This window comes from Choloepus didactylus, chromosome 1, assembly GCF_015220235.1.
Source record: "Choloepus didactylus isolate mChoDid1 chromosome 1, mChoDid1.pri, whole genome shotgun sequence".
Lineage (NCBI taxonomy): Eukaryota > Metazoa > Chordata > Mammalia > Pilosa > Megalonychidae > Choloepus > Choloepus didactylus.
In genome coordinates, this window is record NC_051307.1 from 233,655,846 (window position 1) to 233,669,154 (window position 13,309).

At 38.1% G+C, this 13,309-nt stretch overlaps 1 long non-coding RNA gene across 1 annotated transcript in view; it reads right to left on the minus strand.

Annotated features, from left to right (window-relative positions):
• The window catches only part of LOC119507447, a 79,772-nt gene extending 66,916 nt beyond the window's left edge, over positions 1-12,856 (minus strand). The window contains exons 1-2 of the long non-coding RNA XR_005211239.1: positions 12,795-12,856; positions 10,979-11,215 (exon numbers count right to left, since the gene is read on the minus strand). This is a non-coding gene — a long non-coding RNA (uncharacterized LOC119507447). The remainder of the gene's footprint in view (positions 1-10,978; positions 11,216-12,794) is intronic.
• Between the last annotated feature and the right edge of the window lie 453 nt (positions 12,857-13,309).

A 13,309-nucleotide genomic window follows, 5' to 3' on the forward strand; every position in this document is an offset into this window, starting at 1 on the left:
CACAATAATATACCACATTACACAAGGATGGCTAAATAAAAATGGCAAACAATAGCAAATGTTATTAAGGATGTGGAAAAATAAAACCCTTAAACATTTCTGGTATGAATTTAAAATGGTGGAACCCCTTCAGGAACCAATTTGGAAGTTCCTCAAATGGTTAAATATAGAGTTACCATATGAGCCAGCAATTTCACTTCTAGGTATATACCCAAGAGAAATGAAAACGTAGGTTCACAAAAATGTTGCACACAAATATTCAAAGAAGCATGATTCATAGCAGTCAAAAAATTAAAGCAATCCAAATATTCAACAACTGGAAAATATAGAAATAAAATGTGATTTATCCACACAATGGAAAATTATTCACCAATAAAATCAAATAAAGTTCTGATACATGCAACAACATGGATGAACCTCAAAACCATTATCCTATGTGAAAGAAGCCAAGCACAAAATACACATATCGTATGAAATTTACAAACAAAAAAACATATCTATAGAAATAAGTGATTGCACAGGGGTCAGGGTGGAAATAGTGAGCAATTTTAAATGGGGGCAATGTGATGGAAATGTTCTAAAATTAGACTGTGGTGATGGTATACAACTCTGTAGCTGTACTAAAATTCATTGACTGTACACTTAAAATGTGTGAATATTGTGGTATGCAAGTTATACCTCCGTAAAGCTGGTTAAAACTAATCAAATTGATGACTGAATTACTGAGCAGTAATGCTGAAAACCTGGATGCCAGTCACCCTTCACCTCAGTTCCCCAATCCAAAAGGGTTCTCCTTCCCTCCAATTAGGAAGAAATGTCCAGAAGTGTGACAGATACAACATATCTTTGGTAATTTAAATTAAAAATATGGTGTGGACTGTGGAGGAATAAGAAATCCTGGGTTCCGTTACTGTCTATCAGTAAGTAACTGACTGCATAATCACGGGCAAATCACTTCAATTCACTAGTGTTCCAGTTTCCTCATCTTTAAAGTGAAAACATAGCAGACTGGTCCACTATGCTTGCAGGAGTTGGCCTAGAGAGCCACAGCTTATAGTGAAAGAGCCCTACGACTGTGTCTCTCAGTTTCCAATTCTGATACTAGGAAACTGTGTTAACCTTTGTAAAAGCCCCCTGTAACTAAGTTCCTTAGTCCCCAGTGGAGGTAATAACAGTATACTTTTATCTCTAACCTCTCCCAGCTGTGCTGACTTTGCTGACAAAGGGAGGATCAGCGAACTTGAACAGTGAACAGACTTCCAGGTCTCCATCAAAGGTTAACTGACCAAATGTTTACCCCTATACATCTTAATCACGTTAGCAAACCCTTATAGGAAACTAGATTGCCCCCCACCTAAAAACTTCTGATTACACTCTAATTTTTCCTACTTGCTGAAGAATCCATAAATGTCATCTCCCTGATTTTCCTTGGTTCCTCCCCAATTCTCTTTGATCCAAATAATGCATATAAACCTGGTTCTTGCAGTCCTTCAGGGAGGAAGATCTTAGACCATGAGATCACTGCCTCCGCCGGCTATTAAATCACTTTGCGACCCCACCGGTGTGTCATGTCAATTCTGCTGCGCCAGCCGAGGACCCCAAAGACCTGCAGGGCCCCCTTCCATAGGATGAAGGATGAACCTGCAACTCTGCCTGAACCCAACAGCTTCTTCTCCCAGAAATTTGGAACTGGGACTCTGGGACAGTAAATGTGTGAAACTACAGGAAAGCCCTTCTTCCATTTTTTGCAATTTCAGACTTTTAATCTGAGGAGTTATCAGCAGGAAACAATTCACAGCAACAAGCAAGATTATGGAGTAAACCTAAAGCAGAGACAAATTGATTTTGAGAGCTGGTGGCAAAGGCAGGTCCAGTTTCTGCCAGCTTTCTGGTTCCCATGAGGCTGAGCAATGCTTGTTTCCTGTACTTGGTTTCCATGAGACCTGTTTGAATCCTATAATAACCCCAATTTTCTCGTTCTAATTTGAGAGGTCTCCATTCTTTGCAATAAGAACACTGGCTAGAAAAGAGATGATTGTACTAAATGACTTCTACAGTCTTTCCCAGCTCTTACTCCTGATTTTACCTTCCAACATGTCTCTGGTGCCCAAGCCCAGCAATAGGACATTGACTTGCTCATAGATCATTTAGCAATTTCTTGTTAAAGTCTACTTTCTTTTCAATGTAATCAGCCTTGAATTGACCAAAGCCAAACATGCAAAGCTGAAACTTACATCATATGTGTCAAGATTTAAAGTACTTTTTGCAAATGAGTTCATTTTTTTAAAGTAAACCCTTTTAAATTATTTGGTTAATGGTACTGCTGAAATAGAAGCTTTTCTAGCTTTCAAATCATGAAAACATTATTATTCCCTGCCATAAATAAAAGTGGAACCCTGAATGAAAACTAGGAAAGGCATTCTTATACACAAAATAAATATTTTAAATATCTATTGGGTGGGTCTAGTGTAATTGTATAGCCCAATTCCACTTCATCTCAACCCCCGCATTTTAGTGTAAGCAGGAATTTAAAAATTAAGGCAACCAAGGAAAAGTGTGGGATTCTGTGGTCTACAATTGTTAGCAAAAACATCCTCAGCAATTACCCATTTAAAAGTCACTCCTTTAGGCTCAGCTACCCCTACTCTCCTGCTAGTCTTTAGAATAGCATAATAGCTCCCAAATGGGAGGGCTAAACTCCAAGGATTAAAATTCAACTATTCTATTCTGCCTCATTCCCACTTCATAAAATGGATTTTAAAAATGGCAGGCAAATGTAAATTAGCACATTATCCCCCTTTACTGGGACTAAATGATTTTATATGCCTTTCTAAGAAGAAGCTAATGTGCCTCATAAATAAAACAATCAAAGTTTAAAGCCTCCATCCTGTTTTCTCAGCAGACTATCCACTCTGACTTCACAGGCAGACTGGAAGTATGAACTCAAAGGTTCTGATTAATGAGACAGAACAGTGAAACTATCTTTACCAGTCCGTTGAGTCAAGAGACTGGTAAGTGGTCTTTTCTGCCAGTGGTCTTTGCTGGGCATCAGACAAAAATTTTTGGAACAAGCAACACTGAACTTAAATCTAGCGAACAATTGCCTGTCTAGGAAAAGCTTAGTTATAGCCTGGAGCAGTGGTTCTCAAACCTGGGGGATGGGGTATTTTATCCCCCGGGGGACATTTGATAATGTTCACAGACATTTTTGGTTGTTACTACTGGTGCAACTGGCATCTATGGGGTAGAGGCCAGGGATGCTGTTAAACACCCTACATCCAAAATTTGGTTTGCAAGTCCAGTGATACCACACATGCACCAAGAGGTGTGAAAGGGTTTATGACTTACATAATGAGGTTTTCTAGAGAGAGCAGGGCAGGCACCCAAGCCAGTGTTAGAATGACAGGAGGAAGAAAAGGGCAAGAGTGACTTGGATTTTTATTGTGGTTAGGGGATTGGCAGGTTGGAGGATTCCCTGGAGGCCTGGGTTTGCCTGATTTGAACTTTCCCACTGGAACAAGGGGAGGGAACGTCTATCTTTCTGAGCTTTCTTATTGACTGGTTCAGACATAGCGCAAAAGGGATAAAGGGAGGCTGTCAGTGGACAAACATCAAAAATGGAGCCAGACTCTTTATTACATTCTATAATGCACAGGACCCCCTACCACAATTTAAGACAACTCTGCAGGACCCTTCCATCTACAGATTTCCCTGTACGGACTGGAGAGCTCTGCGGCAACTGCATCGCAGTTCAGCTTCTTCCTCTGCCCAAGCCTGCATCCCTCACTTTCTCACTGGTGTTTCCCTGCATTGAATGTCCCAATAAACTGGCTGCACACAAATTTCTATCACAGAATCTGTTTCCTATGGAACCTAACCTTTTCTTGACCAGAATTAGAGGGAGAAATAAAATTTACATTGTGACCAGGTACACATATACATCTGTTCTCTATATACAATTAAAATAAATTTTCACAAAGCAATACTAACCCGCATTATGATGTACTCTGGTCTTTCTATTCCAATCTGTTTTATTAAAACAAACAAACAAAAATGTTGGCCACGTCCTAATACATTGATTTCACATCCTGCTAATGGGTCTTGATCCACAGACTGAAAAGTATTTATTTAGATGTACAGAAAAGATTAACTATTTTGGCAGACTGTACTTTTTAAACATGTTATTAATTAGATTTGTTCCCCTTATTGGATGTGATAGGCCAATTTGGATCCAAAGAACTGATTAGTTCTATGTGTGCAGCCACTGAGTAAAAAGTCTCAACCATAGACCACTCTTAAAGAAATGGGTCTCATTACCCTCAATCATGTATTATAAATCCAACTAAGGCTAACAGATCCTTAGCCTTTGCCAAACCTACTGCAGTTAGTCTTACCATTAACACATCATTAGTAATCAGCTTGCTGCTGCTACAATATTTAAAAAAGAGTTAATTTTGCTAAAGAACTAAATCATTCCCCTTACAAACCTGACTTAAATCGTTTTCTTAAGCAACTTCCTTTCTTTTCTAAAAAAGACCAAAGATAAACTTTAACAAGGTTACAACAAAGAAAGTTTTACTAGGTACGGTTTCCAGACTATAGGAAAAGGGATGAAAAGCTGAGGAATCTTTATATGTGTCTCTTTGCTTAAAAATATTCATTTACCAGGGTAGATAAAAGGGTAGAAGTAATGCCTTTGGAGTGGTGGCTTCCAGAGAAGCCCAAGAAAAGCCACAGCTACCACACCAGAAAAGGCAGCTGGTGAACAGAACACTAGTGAAGCCATAGAAACTGCCCAGTGCCTGCCTTTTATGGAGGGAAAAACTAAGCCTCAGGTTGGCAAAGTGGTTTATCTAAGGTCACATATCTGAATGGCAGCTGGAAGAAGAACCTAGACCCCCTTTCTGCTACATGATGGTGCTACTGGCAGTGAGATTTCTTTTTTATCAAGAGCTCGTTCTCAAGGATTTCCAAGGTGGTTTATTCAAAATAAGCTTACTGTATCAGAAGGGGTTGTTTTCCACTCATGTACCTACCACAGGGCTTGCTGACAACATTAGGAATATTTGACATTTCCAGAATCACCTGTAGTCAAAGCAGAAGCTTCCTCATCTCTTTTGATTAAATAAGCAATTCCCAATGCAGAACATATAAATCTATTCTCTCTTCTGAATATCCAGGAAAACAAAGCTAAAACCTGCTGGGTTTCCTCCTTTGACACATTGAGTCTTTGGCAGTAAAAAAGAAGTTAGTAAGATCCTGGCATAATGTTATGCCTTATTTGCTCATTTTTGAAGGTGTTTGAGCTAGTGTAGACTCTTCAAGTCAAGATCTTAAGATGGTTCTTATTTTAAATGAGCTTTATTTTAGAATTGCCCTTTCCAAATTCCTAGCCGATGCTTTACCTGACTTTGTGAGGAAATCCCTTTATCTCCTTTGGATTTCTGGAAATCTAACTGGTTAGACCCAGAAAACAAACAATTTTAGTTAAGTAAATTTCAAAACTTTGGCACATACTAATAAGAATGTTTGCTGTTAGAACACATGTATTTTATGAAAAGAATGTTTACCTAAAATAAATATTTCAAAAATTTATTTAGAAAGTACCTTCCTCCAAGGGGTTCAGAAATGCTTTATAAACACTCATTTTCTTGATCAAGAGTTTTTTTGAGACTATCGGTATATATCCCTTCTGTCATGTCTTATGTTTGAGTATAATTTCCATTTAGGGGGAAATGTGCAATAATTTCATTCAAAGTTCCCTAAGAACAGTCTGAAAAACTGAGTTGACTTTGCACAGGTCTGGGCAACAGTCTGCCTCCTAAGATGAGAAGGACAGCTTGACACCTCTCAAAGAGCATTTCTAGCCTGATAGGCAGAGAAACACCTAACCCTGAACTTGTGCCAAATCACGGTGAGACATCAGCCTTTCAAATCTCTCATTGAATACGGTTACTTGGAGTAAGAAGCTAATGCAATTTCTCAGACAGAGATAAAGCCCACTCAAAAAAGCTTCAATTTTCCATTTCTCCTTTTTTAGCACATTTATAAAGTCACTCTAAAATTCCAGGGGACATAAAAAGTCTGTAGAATGTGTGGGTAGGAGAAAGAAGTGGGTTCAGCCTCTAGCTCCTTCACTAATGAGCCATGTGACTGAGGAAATTATCTAACTTCTGAAGCCTCCATTTCCTCATCTGTGAATTGGGAGTGATGACGTCAATGTGGTGAAGCTGTCATGAGCATCAAATGAGATAAGATATGTAAGGCTTCTGACACATAGTAAATGCTCAAGAGATGGTGTGGTTGTTAACATTTACACACTTATTCAGCTCGTGAGAGAAATGGAAATAATTTATTTCTAGAATGAATTTTGGGGGAGAGGAGGGTGGTAAGTAAAGGTGCTACAAATCTTCATGTTCATTTAGAAAAGAGGGGGATAAAAAAATGAACTCTTCTGGAAGTAAGAGGACTTCATAAATGAGAAGAAAGATGTGTGGCATGAATCAGATGAATGTAGGTTACAACAGGATGAGGCTTTGAACAGATCCTATTTGATACAGAGAATGAAATTATGGATCCTCTGTAAATTCTCAGTAAATACACAACCCACTGCATGTTGACATTCTATGAAATGGCAAAAAGATCCATGTGCTCCTGACAATGACTGAGATTTTCTTTCAGTAACTGGCAAAAAAAAAAAAAAAAAACAACAAATGCTGAAAAAAAATGCAACGTTGACTCATACTGCCACTAAAAATCAAACTGGAAACAATGACTTCTGAAATCTAAATGACACTTCTTTAATGTCCTAGATATTAATGTATAACCTTGGAGATGATATAATCCTTTAATTCATTTATCTGATGAGTAAAGAGCACCAACCATATGCCAAACTCGATGCTGGGCACAGAGGATATAAAAATATGGTATGACTTAGTCCCCGTTCTCTAGAAGTCCAGAATCGTCTATCCCAAACCCCCAAAAGGTATAAGAATCCTCTGTACAACTACTTTGTTACATTGATTAAGCACCCGGCTTGTGCCGGGTAATGTGCTAAGTGTTTTCAGCATTCTATCATTGACCCTGACAGATGCACTTCAGCCTCCACTGGAAAGTGATGAGCCATTCTGTGTCTCAAGGACAGTGTTCACTTGTGAACATATGTAGCAACCAATATCTGCATCCCTACAACTGCTGCCAAGCCCCCTGGAGTCACAAAGTATCAGGTTAATTCTTTTTCCACATGTCAGCTGTTCAGATGATGTCAGCTGGCAAGGACCCCATGTCATCTCCAGATTAATCATCCCCTCTTTCCAGACTCCACCATTTTTAACTCTTCTTCACCACTAATATCCCTAGTACCTAGAACAATGTCAAGCACACGAGAGGAGTTCAAAAATATTTTTGCTAAATGTAAAACCCTAGACACATATTCTAGCTGTCTTACAGTTTATTAATATCCTACTCAGAAAATAAGAATCAGAATTAAACTCAATCTTCCAGGTATTGTTTGACCAATGAAAAGTACAGTGGATCCATTCCCATCTCCTTGAACACAACTCAATGATGCATTATCTTTTTTTTTGGCAAAAATGTCACCCTTTAATTCAGCTTAAGCTTTAAGTTAACTCAAAGCTCCAGGTCTTTCTCTAGGAATATTTTTTCAGACGGGTCTTTCAAGCCCCTCATTTGTGCAGATAATTTTTTTTTCACACTAAGCACAGATGTTTACATTTATCCTTACATATTTTTATCTTACTCAATTTGGCCTAATAGGCTTACCTGGCTGGCTTTCTTTACATTGTCCATGTGTTTTCAAACATATTTTCTACCCTCTCCCAATTTTAAGTCTCCCACAAACTTGATTGGCAAACCTTCTCTATCTTACCTAAATCATTAACGAAGCTATTAAACAAAACACAGCCACACCAAATGCCACTAACAACCTGGCTGGAAGTTGATATCCGTACACCAATCAACTTCTGAATCCCCCTAAATCACTAACATGTAGCAGACATTTTCCTCAAGGGTATTATGTAGAACTTCGTTAAATGCTTTGCTCAAATTTAGTTACCCAGGAGTGCTCAGCTCACCTGTAGTAATCCCAAGCTAAAGCTCAGTATGTTGGGGTCCATCTTGTATTTCAGTTCATCTAATCTATTGTTTATTACATAAATTTTGCACTCTCAGCCCTTCAAGGCTTCAACTTTTGAAACTAAAACCAGGTTCTTGTGAATCAAGAGCCTTAGTTTTTAATACTCAAAAGCAGTTTCTCTGCTTTTCTTCCCTGTTTCCCCTTATCTGGGCAATGAATGCTTCTGACAAAATAAGGGAAAGAGCAATGTGTTCCAGTGTGACTGTGTGACTGTGAAAACCTTGTGGCCCACATTCCCTTTATCCAGTGTATGGACAGATGAGTAGAAAACTGAGGACAAAAATTAAATGAAAAATAGGGTGGAATGTTTTGGGTGTTCTTTTTTACTTTTATTCATATATTTTTTTGGAGTAAGGAAAATGTTGAAAAATTGTGGTGATGAATGCACAACTATATGATGGTACTGTGAACAACTGATTGTACACTGTGGATGACTGTAGGGTATGTGAATGTATCTCAATAAAACTATATTTTAAAAAAAGAGCAATGTGTTCAAGGAAATGGACAATGAAAGGGACCATTTAATGGGAACTCCAGTTAGATGCCTCAAAATACTATCAACATATTATCTGGCTACATAGCTTTGGAAACTAATCTCCCTTATGGTTGGTTAACTTCCTCTGATACAAGAATTTCAATGCATGGTCTAAATTTGTACTAAGACTTGCTACCCAACTGTTGTAATACAGTCACTGGTTGGGTCATCCCAGGGGGAGCATTTCTTGGTACTGCATGCAGGGTGAAGATTAATATGGAGTTTAAACCTTGAATAAATTAAACTTTCCAGGAACTTTGCCAGAAAGAAGATTATAGCTGTTTACAGCAATGAAAATTATTATTTTTATTATTCCGCATTTAGAGCCATTGACAGATCTGGGTTTTTGGAGTATGTTATTTTTAGTGGTTCAGGCTTTAACTTCCATTAGTAAAGAGCAATCTATTTTCCTTTGGGAAAAGCTAAACATCTATGACATATGTTTGCTTTAGAAGATGTTGCACTATCTTGAGTTGTTGAAATGAATCACAATGTCCTATTTCTGTTTTTGTCCTTTCATAATGTTTTCTGTGTTCCCGTTTAATGTTTTTTGATATTTAAAGAACAAATATCCATTCAACAAATAATTGAAATTTCTATCATGTACACTCACTAAGGGAAAAATAAAGGTCTTGCTCTTGAGGAGCTTACAATATTAATGAAGGAGCAATGTTAAGGTCAATCAAAATCAATGCAATAACTATCTACCACAACATTCTTTAATATTACTTTACTTTTTATCTAACTGGCTATGTCATTGAGATGTTAGCTTTTTCTTTTCATATCTTAAAATTTAAAAAATAATGAATTTCTTGCTAATTTTTAGTGTTGGTTGAAAAGTCTCATCTCAATATTTATGGTCTTCCTGAAAAGTCCTTTGTGATTTAGATCCTTAGCTGAAATAAGTCTATCAATTTTTTCTATATTTCATTTACTGTATATTTTAATGAAAACAGGGACCCCAAAGCTCAATGATATGTGATTATTAGAGTGATTTTTAAAAAAATAATATTTCATGACAGCAGTGATTCTGACACAAATCATTTAAAACGCAACTTGTAAGCTCAGCCTTTTCATTGCTCTCGTGAATATAATACCACTTATTCTGGGGTAGAGCAAGGATGATAAATAGGAAATTATTACATTTTAAACTATAAATATTCATTAGAATGTGTCCTCTGGTCAATCTGTGCATCTTTATTTTAGTTCATATTCTTTCCTTTCAGTTCTTCCTTGGTGCTTTTGCTAGAAGCAAAATTACACGGTCATAATTCTAGTCATTGTGTTTTTTCACTGCCAGAGTAACTAAATGTGCATAGCTTTGAAGAAAAAAAAAACGACAGAGGAAGAGCTCACTGATGTCAAATATCTAGCTTACTGATTCCAGATGGAAATTGGAATAAATTATTGGTTTAATAATATTGCTCATGAAAATGCTTTCTGAAAACATTAACAAAATGACATACAATTGCCACAGTGAGTTCTTTCTCCAGTTGAAGATATTTTAAAACTCTAGTCTCATGAGAATAAACTAATTCAAATTCTTTTCAGAGTCTAATACATTAAAAAATTAAATAGAACAATAAAAAAGGAGTCTCAATTTATTAACAGTTTTCCCATAGTACTCTTCAGCACGATCATCATTTATAGATGAAAGATTTACTTTCAATATCAGCTTAATATTTATTATAGGCCATTAAGAGACACAGATTTTACCCTGGTTTAAGCAAAGGTAATAAAATAACTAGAAAAGTACAATACATTCTCTCTAACCTGGTTCAATAAGGGAGTAAGACATTATGGTTAATCCAATGAGAGTTACCTCTAGAATCTTGGTAGATTTCTAATTTTTTAAAAGAATTTTACAAAATTCCTATAGGACTACAATGACTGCTTTAGGACATACTTTTAAGATTTTACAGTACCTTGGAGACATTATTATACCACTGAACTACAGACAAACTCTTTCTTTTATCCTGCAAATACTGTTGAGTGCCTACTGGGTACCAGGCAACATAGTAGTATATGAAGACACACAAGATACGATCCTTCTGTAAAGAAGCTTCTAACCTGAGAGGAGGAGACAGATACATAAAAATATACATCTAGCAATGTGTCAAAGATGGAGGCTTAATTTGGAGTCCTCCAAAAGCAGCGCCTATTACAGAGACATAGGCCCAGGTAGTTTATTTGGAAAGTGATCACAGGAACGCAAATGAGCACATTACCATGTGGGCACCTGGGGCTCAATTCCACTGGGGGCCATGTGAGGAACCAGGTACACATACCTCAGAATTGTTCTGGTGAAGGACAGAGAGGCTGAGTTTTCCATCATGCTCTTCCTCCTTGTTGAAGGTTGTCCTTGGGGGCTTTAAAATCCCTGGTACTTCTGGGCTGTCTGGGTAGAGAAAGCCTTAAGGCAGAGAAGCAGCGAGATGGGGGCTCTTGAGGTGAGAAGCCATTGGCATGCAGGACAACTGTTTGCTAGAGTTGCAGATGTGTTCTTCAGACTCTGTATTAGAATTCTATCATGGTAGAGAGGGGACCCAGAGAAGGAAAACATCAGTTCCACCTGGGGAGTCAGGAAAGCCTCCAAAGGAGGGCAGATGCCTAAACTAAGTAGGTGTTCTTTAGGTAAATGTAAGGAGTACAGGTAGATGGCGGTTACTTAATTGCAGATACATTTAGAGGGATACCAGTTTACAGAGAAGTCAGTCAACATGGATCTTATGCATTAACTGTGACCAAATTTACTGCTTAAATTAATATACACTTGCTTCTGCTTAGGTAGACATAGGCATCAATGGCACCATTTTTCAAAGCCAATGTAAACGCTGCAAGTTATTGACTGTACAAAAGAAAAGCACTTTTTTACAAGAATTACAGAAACAATTGCTTTACCTCTCCCTTTGGCTTTGACCAGTGGAGCTGAAGGAAGCAGTGGGAAGTTGGGAGCAAGAGGGCCAGAGAGACTAGAGGTCCACAGTTAGAGGGACTTCAACCACTGCCCTGAGGTTTGGAGGCAGAATTTGAGTTATAGGAGAACAGGAGAGGGCAGCGAAAGCCTTGGTCTCTTAGAAAATGGGGAGCTGGGACAGTTTTCAAGGTAGACACAAAGAGGTAGAGTAGAGAGTGGAGATTAGATTAGAAAAGGTTCTTGTGCAACTAGGGGCTGAGAAACAAAGCAACATCCCACTGACTGGAACTGAGGTGCCACAGCAGATCAAGAGGGGCAGCAAGATTAGCTGGATCCAGAGCCCCTAAGCTATGCATTAGGGTGGCTTCATTTCCTGTACACTAAGTCAGGGTTTGCCAACTTTCATGAGCATTAGAATCATCTGGCAGGCTTGTTTTAAATATGCAAATTCCCTGAGCTCTAACCTTACCCTTCCCACACATTATGCTTCAGTAAATTTAATTGAAGTCCAGAAATCAGCATTTTTAACAAGGGTCCCAAGTGACTCCAATGAAGGTGGTCTGTGGACTGTGTGACAAGAAACATTGAATTAAGGTATGGTTCATTCCAGGGTTGGGGAAAGGAATGAGCTAAACTGGCCCCAATCATGTTGTAAATGAGGGTGACCAAGTCATTCTAGTTTGCCCAAGACATTCCTGGTTTTCTACAGAAAGTCCCACATCCCAGGAAACTAGTTAGTCCTGGATAAACTGGGATGTTTGATCACTCTAGTGTAAAGGGACATTCAGGTATGTCAGGGAGCTCATTGAAGACCCAAGCATCCAATATTCACCTCAATCTATGCTTTCTCATAGACTACACATTGCACCAACCTTCTCCCCTCCCCCTGCCCCATACTGTCACACAGTTCATATCACTCCTTTCTTGACTTAAATCTGTGACACTCATTGAAGTAAGAGCTGAAGCTTAAAGCTCAGAAAGTCATAAGCTGAAGACATTTCTGCTTCCAGAGTTTATATTCTTACTCCAAATTCCCTCATCTTGATGCCTAGAAATGGAGTAACACCAGAAAATAAAAAGGAAACAAAAGAAAACCACCACAAAAAAAGAGTGTGCTAGCTTTTGGATGACTTTTTGTATAATCATCCTAACATAACAGGGAGGAGTATGGCAGTGGGGTCACGTACCTGGGTTTGAATCCCAGCTCCACCACTTATAAGATATGTGACCTTGGACAAGTTACTTCAAATCTGTGCCTCTGTTTCCTCACCTGTAAAATGGAAATAATAAAAATAATAATTGTATCTACCTCATTTAATTAGTCAATACATGTGATGCCCTGAGGACAGTGTCTGCCATATACAAATCACTTAATAAATGAAATTTATTATTATTAAAACCCAATATTTAAGATACCTCCAAGCCATTCCCAGTTACTTGTATGAATACCACTAGTCTTTCAGCACCCAAGCTGAAAACCCAAGTTTTAATGCTTTTAAAATCATTTTAAACTGCAAGAGGCATGAAGAAACTAATTTTCCTATCACTCAAAATACCAAGTGGAAAAATTCAGCCTTTCTCTGGAGCTGGTAGAAGAAGGATGAATCAGCCTCACCCAGGATATTTATTAGTGCCTCAGTCAGGCTAGAGCCTCTAATAAACTCACAAGCACAGGGAGGAGGTTTGGAGACATTTAGAAGCC